Below are 20,318 nucleotides of genomic sequence, written 5' to 3' on the forward strand. Positions count from 1 at the left end.
CAACTTTTTTATTCTTCGTATCTTCATATTCAAAGCTTTATTAAAGTAGGGTCCACAAATTTCTATGAAAAAGGAATTATGAATTACGTCTCCATCGTCTATCAAAAGAACTTTACGTGCTCTATTTTTTCTGTCGATACAATAACAATAAACCACAATCTGTTATTGTAGAGTATCCATCGAAACACCCAGTGCTGGGAACCATTCACGCTGGACAAAAAAACAAACAAAGCTCTATTTGATTTGCAAGCACACGTATTCTGTTACGATATTCAGCGCACTGCACACTGGGGCGTGTTGGATGTCGCTCGGGACAAAAAATATTTGCACAGTTTTTACCGACTAATAAATTCAATACCCCCGAAATGGACCGGGTTATTGTTTGTTAGACCATTGTTACATTTTTACAAGACCATTGTTACAAGTGGCTCGATAGTTTTATTAACCCTTGTAATGTGAATCGCTAGTGGATTAACACTTTACATAATATGAGACGCTGATGAATCTATAATGATACACAGTAAATGTGCAAAACATGAAACATGTGCAAATGTATTTGTAACATAAGCGTCATACGAGCAGCGGCCCCAGCTAGCCTTATTTAAGATTCATAAGTACATAAGTGTAACTAATTAATTACATATTTTAAGTGGTCTGGCTTGTCAAACAATTTGATATTTCCATCTAAAAACATTGATACATCATTAAATCTACATTCACCGCTTTCAATATAATTTTATAAGGAGGAACATTGTAAGCTATTCAGTAATGTTAGTCTTGCAAACTCCTACTCGGGATTTCCCATTTGCATCTTAATAGGCACTGAGCAGCTCACCTGTCGAATTATGACAAGTCTTGAATCCTTTAATTACACTGCCTTCAAATTACACGCCCACATAACCATCTAATTGACGTACCTTCTCAGAAAACGATTTGCTACTATCGTTAAGAAGATTTTATGATACATTTTTTTTCCAAAACCCACTGTGCGATTATCTTCGTTCGGTGCTTGGAGAAAACTTGTTCCTCTAAAATGTTTAGTATGTGTTTATAATAACATCAACGCATGTTTTATTAAAACGTCTTTAACATTCCAATCATTTTTCCTCCTTTCAAAACTCGACTTATATTAATACTTACATTAAAATATGTAATTTAATTCAGTCGCATTCAAATTTCCAGACTCAGTTGTTATTTAACGCACTGGCAAGTAATTATTTTATAAAACATCTTATTATAATAAATTGCAAGTGCTTATTTCTTTACATTTACATTGTATTCATATGATAAAAACCGTAAAAACAAAACGAATTTATTGTCTTGGCAGGCAATAATTTTATTTTCCGTTGAAATATTAACCGGAATTGATAATTCTATATTGTTATAAATGAATTAAAGGTATTCTGCGTGATAGTGTGAAACATTTTATATCATTGTTGTTATTTAAAATAGAAATCAGCTGTCTAATCGTAAATCTTTGTTTATTAATATCCGCGATACAATTGAAATCATTTTCAATTAGTCGAATGCAAAGATTAATTTTTTGCACAGTGTTCTAGCCAATATATTATGATCTATTATCTGTCATCTGTGTCAGGCTATTCTGTATTGCAATATTGTAGTCCGCTTAGTACACAGATTTCTTGCCAAAGTGGTCTTGGTTGTAAGATACTTAATAAGGGTTTATTTAAGAAAACAATTCTGCCTCATTGCCCACAGGTTTGATTAGAAATTTCACTTAAGATTGGGAGCAAAGTTCATAAGAGCATGGTGTATGGCCACTTTCGCAAACGAGAACTAGGTTGATTGTAGGCGGTCCAGGGTTGAGCTGATTGAAATAGGTTTTGCAATACTAGGTCGAAACCATAATTAAGTAGACGAAAGTGAAGTGAATGTTGAAAGGGATACCTACCTACTTTGAGCCTTTTGCCCTTTTAGCGTCTCAAGAAATCTGAGACTGCTTAAATTAAAACAGAAAAGCAAGAAAACAACACAAAATTGATAAATTTTCATATTATCGAAATAGAAAAGGAACATGAATTGAGACTTAGCACTTTCAATGTTGTGCTAAATCAACAAAAATGTACTCTAAAATCTTAGAGTGGGCCCAGTTGCTGGAAGAAAAAATATTTAAAAATTCAAACCAGCCACTTGGCCCGTGGACCAAGTTAAAAGTAGGCCAAGTTTTATTTTATTATTATGTAAAGCTGATCGAAAGAGCGGGCGTCTCCTAATACAGGTTTTTTAAACTTAAAAGGAGACTCCTAAGTTCCTAACCCCTGTTCTTATAAGACATATTATGATATAAAATAATGATATTTTTTTATTTTTAAAGAAATGTTTGATTTTTTTTTCAAGTCCTTGGAAGACTGCTTTAACCTACACTTAAAGAATAATATCGAGAAAGTTCATTTAGTATGAAACAAAGACATAATGTTGGAAGCTCCTAACATTTCTCTGTGATAGTAAACAGAGTCTTGTGGGTTAAGTCGTAATTTCTGAACGACTTTCATTCCCAGACAAGATAAATACAGCCTTCTAATAATAACTTCGTCTTCGAAATTCTACGTCTTAATAGTAGAGCCCTACTGTAGGGCTCCAGACTGTTGACACACATTAATAATTAAGTTAAAAAGTTAAATACAAAGAGAGCTTTTTTTACCTTCATAAGGTCACAATATGCAGATCCGTAAGAGTAATGAACAATAGTTTTTCTAATTTGGGGTTATTTTTTCTCACAATCTAAACAAAAGTTTTAGTCTCATTGAGAGGGTTCTTGTATTTGTTATTTATCAAATCGCCTTAAACGCTTGACTTTGCAGGTGTTAAGTAGGAACGGCAAAAGCAACCCTAGTTATTGACACTAGAGATGCCGCTCTATAGCTTACTATCGATATTTTGTTTGTTATAGTATAGTCTACCGATATGATCTATAACTATTGCCAGATCTTTGTTTTTATTGATAGCGCAAGATATGTTGAGAATTTTGATGAATTGCAATGCAAAAGATGTATCGATCCTATTCATAGTATTATGGCAGGCATACCAGGCCCTACTTCACATTATCAATAGCATCGATACCATCGATTGTTATGGACTATGGAGATTCGAGAGTCTATCCTGATAGTTTTGACTATTTATGTTAATTGTTGTAGTAATACTATTACTTGAGAATAGTATGGAAGGCTAAACTAAAATCATTCATGAGATTTTCGAGATACTATCGATCAATAGTTCAGCATCTCTACTTGGCACCCCATAAATTCGACACAGTCATTTCCACTACCCATTGTAACCAACACCGTAGTTAATCATACTGCGAGCGGCGACGTTTCATTTTAAAATTGATTGCGTAGTTTTAACTGATAAGTTTTACGAAAAAATTACTTTCTAAAATTGCTCCAGTGAGACGGTGCAGTAAATTTTGTAACAGCATTCGTTTGTTTTTGTTAATTTAAACCTTAGCCTGTGGTACCTTGTTGCAGAAGTGTTGCTCACCTATTTTGATCCCTGTTATGAAAACTTAAGGTCCACAACAATTTTTCTCTACACTGGTTGAAGGTTAATTTGTATTCTGGAAAATGCGTGATTAGCCTCGTAATTATAATTGTTTTACTTAATTAAATTGATATGATTTCTAATTTGAGCAATTTACGCCTCAAAGGCGAAATAAACAAAATAAAATTTATTATTGATATATTAAGTAATCAGCAACAAATTAATTATTTGAAATACAATTAGATGCCTCACGTTAGATGTTGAAACATCATTATTATCCAACATTTTAAACTTTCTTGTTGTATTTTGTTCGTGCTACATTCTCGTGTTTTATTCATGTTCATACATTATTCGTTAAATTAGATGGTAATTTCGGTAAGGCTTTTTTTTCCAATACCGCTATCATTACGAAGATTTTGTGATAAGATTTTGGTCCAAGAGTTTTAGGGTGTTGCCCACTGTTCATAAGTACAGTCTCCGCTTAAAGAAACTGGCTATTTTTCTAATGAATAAGGCCGATTAAAATTTAAACCAAACTGTCGTTACTTAGTAATTTGAAATTTGAAAATATTCTTTATTTGTATATGTTACGGTCAAAGTGATAAATGTGAAAATTATGAATAATCGCCGGTTATAAATGTGATTAATATGAGGTCATTTATGTGTGTATAAAACTAAATAGGCGGCTTAGGGGTGGCCCAAGGGCCACCCCCGCCGCACCTTAACCTATTTTTCACTTTAAATCAAAACATTATGTTATAGACATCATGGAAAAGTAATATTATGCAAAAACATTCCAAACTTATTATGCCAAATTATATTAATATATGATATCAAAACGTTCAAAAGTTTGGCTGTACAGGAGCATGTACACAAAATGTTGTTCTCTTTTATGAAATTTGTTAGTACTAAGGTTGAATTATTAAATAATCACTGTTAAATGTGATTAATTTATCACTTTTACCGCGACTGTCGGTAATTATTCATAATAACCGGTTATTATTAATAATTTTCAATTTATCACATTAACCGTAACATATATACTATTATGCTTTCCCGAATATTGCTTTTGCTTGCCCTACCACCACTTCGGGTGTTATGGATGTTAAAGATGACACAGTTCAATCACTTTACAAAACACCATTGTGTGTGTAGTATTTCCCGTTCGACACTCAAAAAATACTTACTTATTTATTTTTAAAAAGTAAAAATGATAAACAAGTCGATCAATAGTCATAAACAAGAGGGTGATTTTCGAATTCCCATTGTCACAGACAACAAATGACAAATGCAAATGAGTTTTTTCATACGGGATGCGCTGGCGCATACTGCATTGTCATTCGTAATGTATTCGTAGGTAAAAATTTACAATTGTAAGGCGTCGAGCCCACCATTTTATTTACGTTTAATGTCACTTCTGGTGAGTTATTTTTGAAAACATTGTTCATGCTTGAAGTATTTTATAGACATCCTGCATTTTTAGTAGGCGCTACAAATCAGAGCTAAACGATTTGTGAATTTATTGCATTCACAGTAACCTATACTAATATTTTTTCCTGTGGTTTTCTGTAATTGTAGCTTTCGTAGCAGAGGTTGACTTATATCTAAGTTAGATTGATTTATATTTGCGACTTCAGTATGCCCTACTTCAAGTTGAAGCTCCATTTAAATCATGATTTTGGAAGCTTACAACCATAATCTACAGTAATCCATTTTGTTCCATATTTTTACAATGAAACTAAAAAAAATCACAATCACACATCAAACGACAAAATCTGTCATAGACAAAGTTAACCCTAAAAATATTTTCTAAATTAAACTTTAAGCGAATACGCATAGCGTTTATGACACAGTGACATAGAGTATATTTTTTTAAAGTAAAAGGTCGATCGCGTGCGCAGGGCGCGTTAGTATTGTCACCGTTTGATAGATTGCTGTCATATTCAAACTATCACCCATAGATATGCAAATCATTTCTCGGCTGTACGCGATGATGAATGTATGTACGTCTGTCATTATGACAAAAAATGAACCCTGATAAGAGGGTGCCATTTGTAATAATAAAACTTCCGTGGAATACTATCGAGTCCCAGAAAACAAAATCCAAAATATTGCCCGTTTTTGAACCCCTAAAAATATTGGAAAACGTTAACAATGCCAAAAAAAGTTCAACATCGAATCAAAAATGTATTTGAAAGGTTCTACGAATACAATAGTAGTAGATATTGGAGAAGCTCGTTGTTTATGTAAACTGTCAACTTTTATTTCACCCCTTAAATTTTTGTTGCAAGTTGCGACAAATTGGACCAAAAATCACTGTACCAAAATTCACGAAAATTGGCGTAGCGTGTCAATTTCTCATTTATATTACAGTGTAATTAGTAAAACTAACTAACAGGTATAACAGCTTATTTGCTCCACTTTCAGGGAACTCGCTACTACACATCAACAAACAACATCTACATAAAATTAAAATTTCGAAAAAGTATCCTTGAACCAAATCCATACGAATTTTAATTTACGTTTTTTTTACTCTATCAAGTTCCATGTTTGTAGACCTTTATAGTATATGTATTTTCCTTTTGAAGAATATTTAATTATGCTCTGTATTTTTTTCTGCTTCGGTCAACGACCTCCTCACACACAATTACGGTACAGAATATTCAAAATATTGTCCCCATTCATCTCCGCCCAACCGCTACACGCCCGGTGCAAACGTCACAACTCGGTATTTTTTACCTTTTCCCGAGTAATGGAAGGGTTAACACAATACCCGAATCACGTTACATTTATTTTTTGACAAACCCGCCGCGATAGTTGGCCTTTTTTCGAGCCCAGTGGGCCGCATCCACTGACACCATTCACAAGATGATTGATGGAACTAATTAATTTTGCCGTACGCGTGCTCCTCAATGAACCTGGACACTCGAATTTGAAATTAAAAATTGTACTTTTCGCTTCCTATTGTCAAGAAGGGCGGCGACAAAAGATTGATTTTTTAATTTCGGCACGCGTTACTCGATCGAGTAGCCCTTTCTAAACATTGTCATGGTGATGTGACGGATTCTCTGAAAATACATTTTTCAATACACGTTCAGTTTAGGTATTGTTCATCGGTATTGTTATTTATTCCTTTTTTAAACGAATTGTAAAGACGTTCCGGTTTTGAAATATCATTTTCCCCTTGTGATGTAATTACAAAATACGGAACAAATTAATAATACGGAAATAAAAAACAATCAGCAATATTTAATTGGCAATCATAATCATGATGCTTAATTATTACAAAAATAGAAAGGAAGTGCCTGTTCCTGGTTGCAAAATATAGAAAAAAAATGCAAATATTTAAAAATAGAACAGCTTCGTCAAAGTTCCCTTTATGGAGCAAACCCGCAGAACAATTTGCACTGTATCAACTTCGGGCAGTTCCGCTTTGTTACCGCCACTTCTACACCACCGGGCATAACGTGCGCAATGCACGTACAGCCTCGAAAAGTATATTTTGCTCTTATGGCTATGAAAATAAGGATCGAAATTTAGAGCAACTATGTCCATAGTGTACACAAACAATGTGAGGACGTTTCGAATTTTATTTTTAAATTGTAATTTGTGTAAATGAAACTGGTATAGCCAATGCGAGTCTCTCGCTGGGAATTGTGATTTTAAAGTTACCTTTTTTATTTTTGACTGTCAATTTTTGTCTTTAAGTAATACAATAATTAATGAAAAAAGAATAAATAAGGAAGAAATACTAATAAACATAGTTGTGTTAGCTTATCCAAATAGCACGTACTCGTACACCTAGAAAATGTAATCTCTTAAAGATCCAAGCGAGGATCAAACTTTTCGCTTAAGGCGATTCATTATTACTTTTCTCTCAACCAATTTTACTTGCTGACATACTAGATACTACATACAAAACATTATCTTGCTGTAGAGCAGTAATAAACGACGTCGAAATAATATCTAGGCAGAAAAAAAGGCACGCAAATCAGACTACAATTTCGTTACAAAACAGTACCTATTTCAATTATATGTATAGAACACTGAGGGTTTACCTTGATGACCATCGCCCGTCCGCATCAAATGTCAATGGACAAATATTTGCACTGTATAACACAGTGGGCTGACAACCACACCGTTGTCAGTTCGGCTTTCGTGTCGTCAATTTGTGTCATCACTTTGTATAGATGAATTACGTGTCACGATATTGGACTGGTTTACGACACACTGGGCTTGTAGGGTTACCGCCTGTAAAGTCGAATATTTTGCACTATCAGTCTTAGAAAAACTGGCGCAATTTAGGCACTTACATAATAAAATAAAAAGTCTGTTGGAGTCTCAAACAAAGTTGCCTAAAGGAGTGTAATATGAGTTGTTGTTTTTTTATTTAATAAAGTCATATTTTATTGTCTTGTAACTCCAATAGCAAAGCGATCATAAAAGTGAATCTGTAACAAATGGTGTGATTTCGAAAGATTCTGTTAATTTTTTGTTGCATTAAAATTCAAGAAAACTCGTTCATGTCCGTTCAAATACGAGTAGGTACACCAAGCGAGCAACCAACGCCATGACTTAATTTTTATTTTTTTTGTCCGCACTTTTCTCTAGTGCCAACCCTATGTGCAGGCGAATATTTTGCGACGAATATTCTTCAAACAATGTTGCGTTCGCGTCGCCATCTCCAACAATGTATTGCATGCGACCCCTTCTTTTGTTCAGCACAATATCTTACTCTCGCGTTGTCGCTGCAGTGTAATTTCATTACGTGATATCTAATTTAGCAGACAAACAAAGTTTACTGTAAAAGATAAGCAAGGAAGATAGATATAAGTTAGATGAAGTAGAACTAGACATAAGACTGTGGTGGGGCGTGGGATGGTGTGGTTTATTGGCACATGCATAGGATAAAGTAGCTACTGGCTACAGACCAACAGATTAACGGTATACAAGCATTTCTTAAGAAGATAAATATTCGACCGATGGAAAAACAAGTTGATTTCCAATTTCCAGTTTTATTTTCACTATAACCATAAAAATGCTACTATACACTTAGGCTGGGTTGCACCATCTTACTTTAACTTTGACAAACGTCAAAAAAGTGTCAAATTCCATACAAAAACCACCGGTTATCGTCAAAGTTACGATCAAAATTACGTGGTGCAACTCAGCCTTAATAAGTGACTCTATTTATAGAGTCGCGTGAAAAGTTTGTCACAGATCGCCTATATGTTATTCTGGGATATAAACAATAATACTGTAAAGTTTCATCAAAATCCGTTCAGTAGTTTTTGCCTAAAAAAGTAACGAACATCCAGACATCATTACAAACTTTCGCATTTATAATATTAGTAGGATAATTTACTGCGTTTACCTTTACCACACTAATAATCCAATTCACGCGAGTAATTCAGAGCCCAAACCATAAATTTCAAACACGAAAATGTATAGTCGAAATAGAAACGAATTGAAATTTAAGCAGCTTAAACAAAATTACGAAGTGAATATTTTCATTGAACAAAGAATGGTTTAAAAGATTTAAAATGAATTCGCTCTAACATATCACTGAAAGCTTTTCAGCTTGCTAAAGCTTTATTATTTAGGACTTTACCAGACAATAGTATCGTAGGCAGAATTAAAACTGAAAATATTTGAAACTTTTGAAAAGGACTTTCAAATTCATTTGCCTCACAATACGGTACCAAAAAGAAAATATTTGAAATTTTTCGAAAGGACTTTTTAAATTCGTTTGCCTTCACCTTGAACTAGTCCGCAGTTTAATTAAATTTCGTTTAAACGACACAAAAGCCAGATGAATTAATAAACGGCTTAGCTTTAAAGCTCTCCGTCCCGCTTCCACGCCCCCATTACCTTGACTTTGATGTGGAGATGAAAGCTTTAAGCTTCTATTTCTAACGCGTAAGGTTATGAGCAGTCGCCTCGTGCGATTCTTTTTGGTTATTTTATGACCCATTTTTAAGACACAGGTATTTCCCATATAGGTACCTAGTGTGTAAAGTGTTACACCTTTGAAGGACCTATTATACTAACTTTACTTAGTATCTAGGTACTTAGACCAACTAACTTAACTTACTTTTATTGCATGATAATACGAGTATACTTGGAACTTATCTGTCGGACGAAGCATAATCTAGGACTAGCGGCCGCCCGCGACTTCGTACGCGTGGATCCCGTTTTACCCCCTTAGGGGTGGAGTTTCGTAAAATCCTTTCTTAGCAGAATCAGATGCCTACGTCATAACATCTACCTGCATGCCAAATTTCAGCCCGATCCGTCCAGTGGTTTGGGCTGTGCGTTGATAGATCACTGTGTCAGTCAATCAGTCACCTTTGACACCTTTGCTTTGAGTTATATAATATTTATTTAGATTTCGGTTCGATTAATACTAAAGTTATGTTTTATATTAATACTAGTACTACTTAGCTGACCCGGTGAACTTCGTACCGACTACCGCCTATGTTCATCAGAAAAATGTAAGATTTTAATGGTGAAATATTTTTTTAAATCGGTCCAGTAGTTTAGGAGCAAATAAAAATCAAATCTTTCCTCTTTATAATATTAGTGTAGATTTCTTCTTACATTTTCTTTAAAAAAAGGTAGTTCTTTCTTATTTAAGAGTTATCATAGCGTCCTTATTATAATTAACTCAATCCAGTCCTCTAATTACGACACTTTTTATTCAGTTTCCCTTCCCTCTGGTGCGGACGACAGCGCATTAAGCTAAGCAACATGGGGTCTTATCTCGTTGTAATACGGTCTATATTGCAACAAAAAATCTGATGTGCTGTCTGAACAAGTACGACAAAAGCCTAACGACTTTAAAAATTAATTTCGTTTGTACAAACTAACTAACATGCTCCGTTGCTCGAGATTTAATTACCAACAACTTCTCTGGCAGTCCTTAATTATTTCCGACGGAAAGTCATCCAAGAAATATTAAATTTTAAAACATTTTAATTATCCTCGCTTTGCTTATCAAATTGTCGTCGGGAAATGAACAATACAGTTGGATCCGTAATTAACAGATTTCACCGCTTTACGGAATTATGGAATCGGTTTTGTCTGGTTAGGAGAATTTTGGGGTTTTTCGTTATAGCTTTTGCCCGCGGCTTCACCCGCGTGAAATTTAGTTTGTCACATATCGTCATAAATTATAGCCTATATTTTATTCTGGGTTATAAACAATAATACTGTAAAGTTTCATCAAAATCTGTTCAGTAGTTTTTGCGTGAAAGAGTAACAAACATCCATCCAGACATCCAAACTTTCGCATTTATACGAGTAATATTAGAAGGAAGTAGGATTAATTAACGTAAAACTAATCGTGTCAGTTTAAACTTTATGTAAATGTTACTTAAGCAAAGAAAGGAAAGAGTAGAAATTCTAGCAAAACCAATAGAGATAGCTAAAGACGATACATCGAAATTGTTCCGCGAACGATATTGCACTTGCCCTTTGGGTCTATTGAACAGGATGTGATATTATCTATGATACTATTCGTTGATATGTTAGCTACGTCTAAAACAAATATGAATAACCGAATTCTTGAAAAAGTGGTAACGTTTTTGGTGATAGTTTACCAGCTGTAAAAAAACGGGTTCAATTTGAAGAAACATAATTTAACTGGCGACTCGAGTCATAAACCAAATTAACTTTTGAAATTTCTCATTTCGAAGGAGTTAACCGGCCGTAACTGTGTTTTACTTTGCCGTTTTTTAACTATAGGTAGTGTCCACGGCAAAAAACTGTTGCCGCCTCATTTCTTTAAGAAAATAAGGGTGAGACCTTGACTTTATTACTTGACATTAAAGAGCATGTAAGCAGAAGGGCCACTCTACCAAAAATAGTCACGTTGATTAGTTAGATGTAAATATACTAAACTGGTGATTAAATCATGACTAGTTTTCACGTCCTACAATGATTTCAAGGCCTCCCTCTAGGTGGACCGACGATCTGGTGAAGGTCACGCTTAGTTCCTGGATGTGGGCAGCGCAGGACCGATCGATGTCGAACTCCTTGGGGGCAGCCTTTGTCCAGCAGTGGATGTAATTTGTCTGAAAAGAACGAAAAATAAGACGAGTTCCATACACGAGTTCACGACTGCTTAGTTAGATCATTACAAATATTTGAACCACGCCATTTATCAGTTGCTCACAAAATGTTCTGTTCTTGATTTGTAAAATTAGTTTTATACAACCAATTGTGGGTTTTATGAATTGTTGGGCTGAGTCTGCTTTATCAAACTCCACTGTGCTGTGAGCTAACGTATAATTTATGGAGTAACAGCAGTTGTAATTTCACTTTTGTTTGGAACGAGGTAATTGAGAATAATGTCTTCTTGGACTTGTAATGGCCTTTCTTAGGGAAAAGTAGTAGGTTCAGGATATTTGGGCAATGTGTTCCCATGTTGATTGAATTTAATAGATCCCAAAAACTACTTTCAAATCGTCCTAATTCCGTGAAATGAAAAACAGAGAGCTACCGTTCCTGTCAATCACCATGACATAACAAATCTAAAGATCAGAAAATTTCATACTGTGCTACCTCTACTCATCTATTTATTGACAGTCAATATATTTGACCCAGTAATCAGAATGGTCCAGCCAGTCCAGACTCCCGATTGTATTGATACGCTTGACGGTGATAAATGCACCGTATTATCAGCAGCCGGCTCCACTATTGGTCTATGTTTCTGCAAAGATGACCTGAATATTTGGAATGACCATTTGATCTCAGATCGCTTTGTCTCAGAAATTCTCCATCATCCGGGATACGCCATGGCACGCGCTTGCAAACCTATGCCAATATCTGTGTCCATTCTATATAACTTTCTTAGACATCAAACTAGTTTAGATGTAAATAAAGAAACATTTCAAAGAGGGTCAATTAACTGGACAAAATGGACATCCGGTCAATTCTAGTTTGAATGAAATCGTTAGAAATACACAAAGTGACAAATGCAAAATGAAAGAAGCAGATGTCATGATTTAAATAGGCGTAGGTCGAAGTAGCAATTATAGTTTCTTTCGAATCGAACTGGTTCTAAATGTACGGCACGAGCATGATCACTTATTATTAAGATTTTGTAGTCTATTTCAAATCTAATAACATTTCAGGTTTGTTTCTTGATTAGTTCAGAATTGTCGGTCTCCAATAATTCTCAATTACCTAGTATTATCGATCACTCAAAACACGTTAACAACTTTGATAGACTTTGCTAATTAACAGAAAGGATTGTCTAACTAAACCATTACGCTCCCTTAGGGCTTCTAATCAATATATCACTTCCAAAGTCCATTGAGACTTAATTGGACGTAAAATCAATTAGATTTCCATTTGAACTTATCTATGGATCGATAAGATTGTGTATTTAAAAAGCCATATGCTCCCTTTATCATCCGACGCTTTTTCACACTGCCATTAGCACTAACGTGACAAAAACTTGATAACATCTAAAACCAAACTGGTTTCAATTTTCAACTTCACACTTATTGTGTTAAAGTTGAATTTGTAAAGCTGTTTGGCATGATACATTGATGAATGATGGCCCCAAAGCAGAATCGCTAACGACGGTAGCAGAAAAAGTTTGTTTTTATAATGACTGTTACAGAAAAAAAGATGGCGATAGGACAATGCATTTTGGAATCCTCGTGTTTCAATACGCCCCTTGTCAATGTTGGAATTATTTTATCATCGGCTATAAATTATTCCAGATGGATAACTGCATCCAGTATACGTGCCATATGTTTGTCCAGTAATTGAGAACCGTGAACTAGATTGGAAGGACAAGGCTAGGACACAGATGTTATTTGTTTTTAGGTGAATTTAGTGGGAATCGAACAATCTGGGTCACCTAACCTCATTTCACCATGATCTATTCTTCTTCCAAGCTATCACTCAATGCTCATCAAAAGACTGACAATGGTGACAGTTTCTTCCATTAGGTACTTTATGATATCTTGAAGGGGTAGAGCAAACTACGATTATCAGATCCTCTTTAACGTAATAAGAATTCTCTCACAATCAGGATATGACTTATTAATTACTTTTCATTTAGATTAAGATTTTAACTGAACCCATCTTATTGAGAAAAGTGGGTCTGACACTCAATCGGCTTCAGTCAGTTGTTGCTATGATCAACACAATGGAATAGAATATCTTTTATGAATCTAATTCATTCATTGATTGGTATGTTTTTCCAAGCATTATCACGATTTTTGATATTTTTGATAGCTTTTCTGTTATCTCTGGTAGGAAACATAGCTGTATTCCCTCTTTTTGCCTGGTCATTGTGGCAAACGTAATTCATCCCATATTTTACCTGTGAATAAAACTGTCTCTCTTTCAATTTGGCCAGTCGTTTTATTCGCGCATTATTGCCCGTTTTATTACTCCACCACGCGTTTTGAACGTTGTTTTTATTACATTTTTTTCTGATAAACCAACTGGATTATTTATAGCTTTTCACAGTTCGAGTGGGAATGGACGTTGTGCTAATTTTAATGGTTTGAAACGCGGTACGGTGACAACGGAAATTAAATTATCTACGTTTAGTATTAATGGTATGATCAGTATGATGATGATGAAGTCTTTTTATAAACTGTCTAATTTAAAATCTTATTACTACGCGAAAGCACAGAGTGAGATGAACTTTGTCTTACTACTAGTACTGGGAGATGAAGTTTGTAAATATTTTAAATCTAGGTAGAAAGACAAATAAAATAATCAACCCAAATTCACTACCTATAAGGTCATTGAGCTCGCCTTAGGGTGCGTACACACGTCTTTGAATTTTGACAACGTAGCTACTGGCATTCATATCAAAGCATACAGTTGCGCATGACATTTTTAACTTTATGCCCTTGAAATAAGAGCCGTGTATGTAAGACGAATAGCAATGCGGTCTTCTCTTTATAATTGTTGATTTTTACATGAGCCCCCGGGAACAATGTTTTACGCCTGGCCGATTCGATTAATGTTAATTCCCAGAATTATGTTACAGTCTTAGATTAACAAATAACAGGATTTTAACATTTACATGTTAATACACCATTATTTGTGGGATACAGAATAATTTTCTGTTTATTATTGAACAAAAATGTAACATAAATTAATCTATAAAACTGCACTCGATTACACTCTATTTTGTTTGAAACCTAATTAAAGTTTAGTTTATAATATAACTATTTAAACAAATGATTTGAAAACCTGCTTTTGTTTTTTTTAAGAAAGCAACCACTTGATTGCATAAATAAATCAAATTCAGTGTTTCGATGTCGAGTTATTTATTTATTTTAGGATTCGACCAAACTTTTGTCCGAGAATAACTCCTGGTATAACTGGCACATTGACAGTTTCAGTATGGGAAATATGTCAAAATGACAAGTTTATTCTGAGATTAATATTATTTAGGTACTCTTGTTTGGTCGAATCCACCTTTAGTAGTTTTTTTAGAACTGTTTATAAAAATAGTGGCAAAGGAATCGTGTTACAACAATGATATTAACCCTAAATTCAACCTTTTTCAATGACAATAGCTACTCCAAATCAAAGGTGTCGATTCTGTGTCTGTTTGCATATATCCCACAAAAACATTGTCCTGAACCATTGTGCATAATCTCATTACTATTTCGCAGTTGCAAATAGGTACAGTCGAGTTCATAAATATATTGGCAATGCCAAATGTTTCAAAATACTTGACTGTACTGTTTCTGACTGGTTGGGGGAATAGTTATGTTACTGATTAAGGAAAACATACTCATGATACAGCAATGTTAATATTTATATTGCGTAATTGAAACTGTTTTTTTACATTTTGTACAGATGTGTAGGTAGTACGAGTATGTCAAACGCTACTTATATTCTAATTAATAGATTTATCGTATTTCTACAAAAGTTTTTAAGAATGTAAACTTAGGATTGTCATATTGGGCAACAAATGAAACGAAAAGCTTTTGAAAGAATTTATTCCGATTTGCTTATTTGTGTTTTATTCTGGCTTTGTTAATGTTCCTGAAAGACTTGCCAACAGAAGTGGTGGCGCTGAATCGGGCCGGGCAGAGGCGTATGCCAGGAAAGCACACAAGAGCAGCCCCAACGTCAGTATAGTAGGTTTCTGGAACAAGCAAGATAATTTATCATCATCATTTCAGCCGTGAGAGGACGTCCGTTACTGAATATAAGCCTTTTTTGCGTTGAGCGGCTGTTCTGGTTCTATGAAGTCCTAGTATCACTACGACCGGCACCGATCTTTTGTGATCGCCACTATTTCCTTACAGTTCGCCTCCGAGTCCTGCATCCATTAAGTAGTGCAGTATCGTTTGGGGGGCGATATGTTTCACATCTTGTGGGCTGAGGATGTGTTTGCCCCAATATAGGCCTTGCGACTATGCAAAAATCATATCGGCAATACTTGGCCACACGTACGATAGCGTGAATTTTCAAATGAAGCCAAAAGCTTTTGAAGGAATTACCTAATTCCGACTTGCTTTTTTGTGTTTTAATCTACTTTGATAATGTTCCTAAAAGAATTCTCAACAGAAGTGGTGGCACTGAATCGGGACGCGCGGAGACGTACGCCATGAAAGCACAGAACAGCAGCTAGGGATTGCAATCCGGTATCATTTTCAATCCGGCCGGATTTCACCGGATTGACGCTAATCCGGCCGGATCCGGCCGGATTGCAAAGTTACTTGGTATAGTATTTAGTGATTTTTAGTTTTGATAATAGTACATACAAAGAAAAATAAAATACGTATTTAATATTTATGGAAAATAAAGTTACTTATTTTTATTTTTCGGTATTAGGTAATTGTAATTTTTGGTATGTACCTACTATTTGTACTAATAAAATTATGAAAATTCTAAATAATAAAGTTAGTAATCAGTCTGACTATCACTTATTGCTGTATGTAAGTATCTGAAAGTACTTAAGTAATAATACTATTAAACTCTTATTAATAATCTACACAGACTTAAATCAACAAAACAGTCTTTTAAATTTCTACTTATAAATTCAACTTAAGTTCTTTTTAAGAAACAATCTGACTCCTAAGAAACAATAAAACAAGACGCATTTATTTTTTGCAAAGGAAAATGCAATGTAGTGTCGCGACACGTCTAGCGATCTGGCAAATGCGCGCGCGCTCGACTTTCCCAGTTCACGTTTGCGTATTTTTTGCTTTACCGGATCCGCCACCGGATCCGGCGCCGACTCACCGGATCCGGTAGGTCCAAAAACACACCGGATCCGCCGGATTACCGGATCCGCCGGACCGGATTGCAATCCCTAACAGCAGCCCCAACGTCAGTATAGTAGGATTCTGGAACAAGCATGATACTTTCAGCCGAAGGACGTCCGTTGGTGAATATAGGCCTTGCGACTATGCAAAAATCATAATTAATAGGCGAATACTTGGCTACACACTTCACGATAGCGCGAATTTTCAGTGCGCGTGCGCGGTGCGGTTTAAAATGTCCAAGGACAGTTATAAATGATTTTCAACTTATCGACCTTAAGGATTTGCCATACTGGATGCGGTCTGCGGTCAGGTCAAAGTGATCCGCAGCCCGCATCATGTATGAACAACATTGTCGGTCTCTACATTTTGTTTGTATGCGGTATGTATGACTGCGCGGGCATGAGCGAAGAACGCAAACCGCACCGTTGACAGATTGTCCTGACTAGATTGCCCTGACAGACAATGTTGTTCTCTCGTCTATACATGATGCGAGCTGGTTCACATTCACCTGATCGCAGAACACATCCAGTGTGAGGTTTATGAATAAACAATTAAGACAATAAGAAAATCGAACACTTACAAACATCATCGCGGTTTGTTCCAAGTTGCAGTAACGATATGGCAGTGAAAACTCAAAGTGGGCACTATTTATACTCAGATCGCCAGGATGGATCCAAGACTGGTTTTGATGTTTCGCGAATACGGAAAAAAAAATTAACCTTTTAATGGTATTTATTTAACCTTGACTCTACGTTTTAATTTTTGTTTTGCGTTTTATAATGAATAATATTTTTACACTATGCAAATACATAGAATATGTTATGAATATAATAACTAATAAAATAAAATAAAAATAAATATAGTAGATACAGTCGAGTTCATAAATTTATTGGCAGTAGTGCAGACAAAGCTGCGCTACCGCAACATGTTAATGAACAATTTTAATGATTACATTTCATTGATATTTGAGTTTTTATTGACATATTATAATCGTTAGAACTCTAACAATATTTTGCAACATTGGCACTGCCAATAGTATATTAATGAACTCGACTGTACCTATCTTTTAGCTTTGCGTTTTGCATTCTCTAATACTCTTGTAATCCTCTATGTTATTGTAATTCAAATTGTAGAACGGGTTTGGATTGGACCCTAAAAAGTCCGAAATAATGGGCGACTCTTGAATACGTCAAAGTCTATGGTCAGTGTAACCCTACACTCGGGGAGGGTTCTGTAGGATACCACCAAGCGTTATTTTCTTTGGGATAGTCCTTTGGTGTCATAATCTATAGAAGAAAGAAAGAAAGAGTAGTGCAATGGGATATGGGACACCATAAAGACTAAGATTATAGCTACTTTATGCGTAGCTTTCGGTTGACAAAATCTGCAGTCATCGAGTAGGTAAATCTCGGGGCTTTTAGGTATTTTTCGATAAACAACTTAAAGTTATTACTCTACGATATGACATTCAACAAAAACTTTGACCGACCGCAAGCTTGTTGTTTTTTTTCCCAACTTGTCCGAGAACCCAAAAAAGGTTGGTATCCCTACTGCCATCACCTATATGTAATTCGACTGCATATTAGATGCATATCGCGGTTGGTAAATCAGTATTAAAATTACACTCGGTGAACGGTGTGAATAATTGAGTCATTTTCCACACGGTTTGCTGAATGAATAAAATAATTACTTTTTGACGCAAAATGTTAACTTTATTAATCTGTGGATATATTTTAAAAGTCGTTCAACAACCAATTCTTTTTTACTTTTAAAAAGTTATTTTACCAAAAAAAGGTTTTTTTTTTCGCAAAACATTTAATTTACGATTATTTATAAAATGGACCAGTACCTACTATTTATTTCTAAGTAGTCTCACTAAACTTTTTTTATATTAATTCCGCAACGCGAGTCAATTCTCTAAGTCTCTTCTTTGATATATCTTTTTCTAAATCTAGTTTTTTCATCCAATCTACTTTCAAATCAAGGGCAAAGGGCGTTCATTTCCCGGCGGAAAATGAAAAGATTCAATTCCGTTGCATGTCCCAGCACTAGTTGTAGAATTCGAATTTGAAAATCGGATAAATCATTCCATTTCTTAGCGCGTTCTCACTTAGCTGCCAGTGCTGGCACCGATTTGCGGTCACATGGGGAGGTGTTCCAAGTTTGAAATTATTTTTGCGGACACGAACAATCCGCTATATTGCGGTTAAATCGAATGTCATTTGTTTGCATTTTCCAAGGCTGGGTTGCACCATCTTACTTTAACTTTGACAAACGTCAGTAATCTGTCAAATCTCATACAAAAAGCACCGGTTATTGTTATTGTTACGGTTAAACAAGGTGGTCTAATCTGCACTTGCTTATGGTACGGTTGATACAATCTTGCCATATTACACGTACGAACGGGTCTTGCCAGAATATCGCATAAAAATGTGTTGAAGGAAAGAATTCGAACGAGACAAAGTCACCATCACGCGGACAAAGCTTCTAAAGACCCATTGTGAGGGTCCCGTCTAGTTTAATACCTCCCATTTCACCTCCTTTGTATGGCAGGAATGTCTTTCTCTAGGTTTTTTAAATAGTAAAGATTAAGTAATATCCCTTATGAATGCCTATTGACGTTGAGGTTTGTATTGGAACCAGTGGCGGCGTAGCATGGGATGGCACCCGGGGCGATCACCCCCCCGTCCCCCCCGTCATAAGTCCTAAGGCACCCTCTGGTACTCCCCAGTATTTTGGAGTTACCTACCGATTCGAAGATTGAAAGACAATGGCACATTATTTCTATATTATTATGTATGATGTACCTACTGTCTTAGGTACGATACAACTAAGGATTAAGATCGTTTAGTCGACGCAGCGTTGAAATTGTAAAGATAAATGCAGTTTGCGCACTCACTACGCGACGTCGAGCAATAAAAACCTAAAATTCGAACGTCAACTTTTTGCTACAACCACAGAATACATAATAGTAGCAACAGAAATTGCACTCCTTTGTGTAGGATCAGATGCCGACATTTTAACGGTAATAATAATAATGCAAAATATCCAACGCACATGGTGCATTCGAAATCGCACCTTACTACTACGCTCACAAGAGCGCAATTTTTTTGTGTTCAGAATTGATTTACCTCACAGCTCAAGCGTCAGGGTTGTATAAGCTAAGTAAAATAAATAAAAACTTAATTTTAAGAAGCAATTATTGTATTTACGATTGGTAAACTTTAATCTAGTGGTGTTTGTATAATCGTACCATCTCTAAAGTACCTATTAATAAACTTCAGTGTTAAACAGTTTTAAAAGGTGTAGTGTCGGAAAATAGACACGGTGAAGTAAAGTTAATGTTTTTATTAGCTAAAATAATTTTTTGCTACAGTTTTTTGTCATAAGTATTTCAAAATTATTTAAAAAGTGTAGTTTTTTTTAATTATTTAAATCACTACAGTTAATTATTATTCCTAAATATTACGATTTTCCATTAAAGAAGAATAACAGTGCTGTTGGAACAATAAACCTTGATTGCGACGATGATCGACCGAGCGTGTATAGAAATACGCG

The 20,318-nt window shown here is 35.2% G+C and overlaps 1 protein-coding gene and 1 long non-coding RNA gene across 2 annotated transcripts in view; one reads left to right on the forward strand and one right to left on the reverse strand.

The window, feature by feature from the left end:
* Positions 1-20,318, forward strand: part of LOC135078843 (rap1 GTPase-activating protein 1) — a 394,789-nt gene that overhangs the window by 154,550 nt on the left and 219,921 nt on the right. The window lies entirely within an intron of this gene.
* LOC135078467 (uncharacterized) lies at positions 15,472-17,431 on the reverse strand. Its single transcript, XR_010258622.1, has 2 exons — positions 17,341-17,431; positions 15,472-15,634 (listed from the first exon to the last, which is right to left on the reverse strand). It is a non-coding gene; the product is annotated as an uncharacterized LOC135078467 (long non-coding RNA).

The sequence above is a fragment of the Ostrinia nubilalis genome, chromosome 15, assembly GCF_963855985.1.
Source record: "Ostrinia nubilalis chromosome 15, ilOstNubi1.1, whole genome shotgun sequence".
NCBI classification, from domain to species: Eukaryota; Metazoa; Arthropoda; class Insecta; order Lepidoptera; family Crambidae; genus Ostrinia; species Ostrinia nubilalis.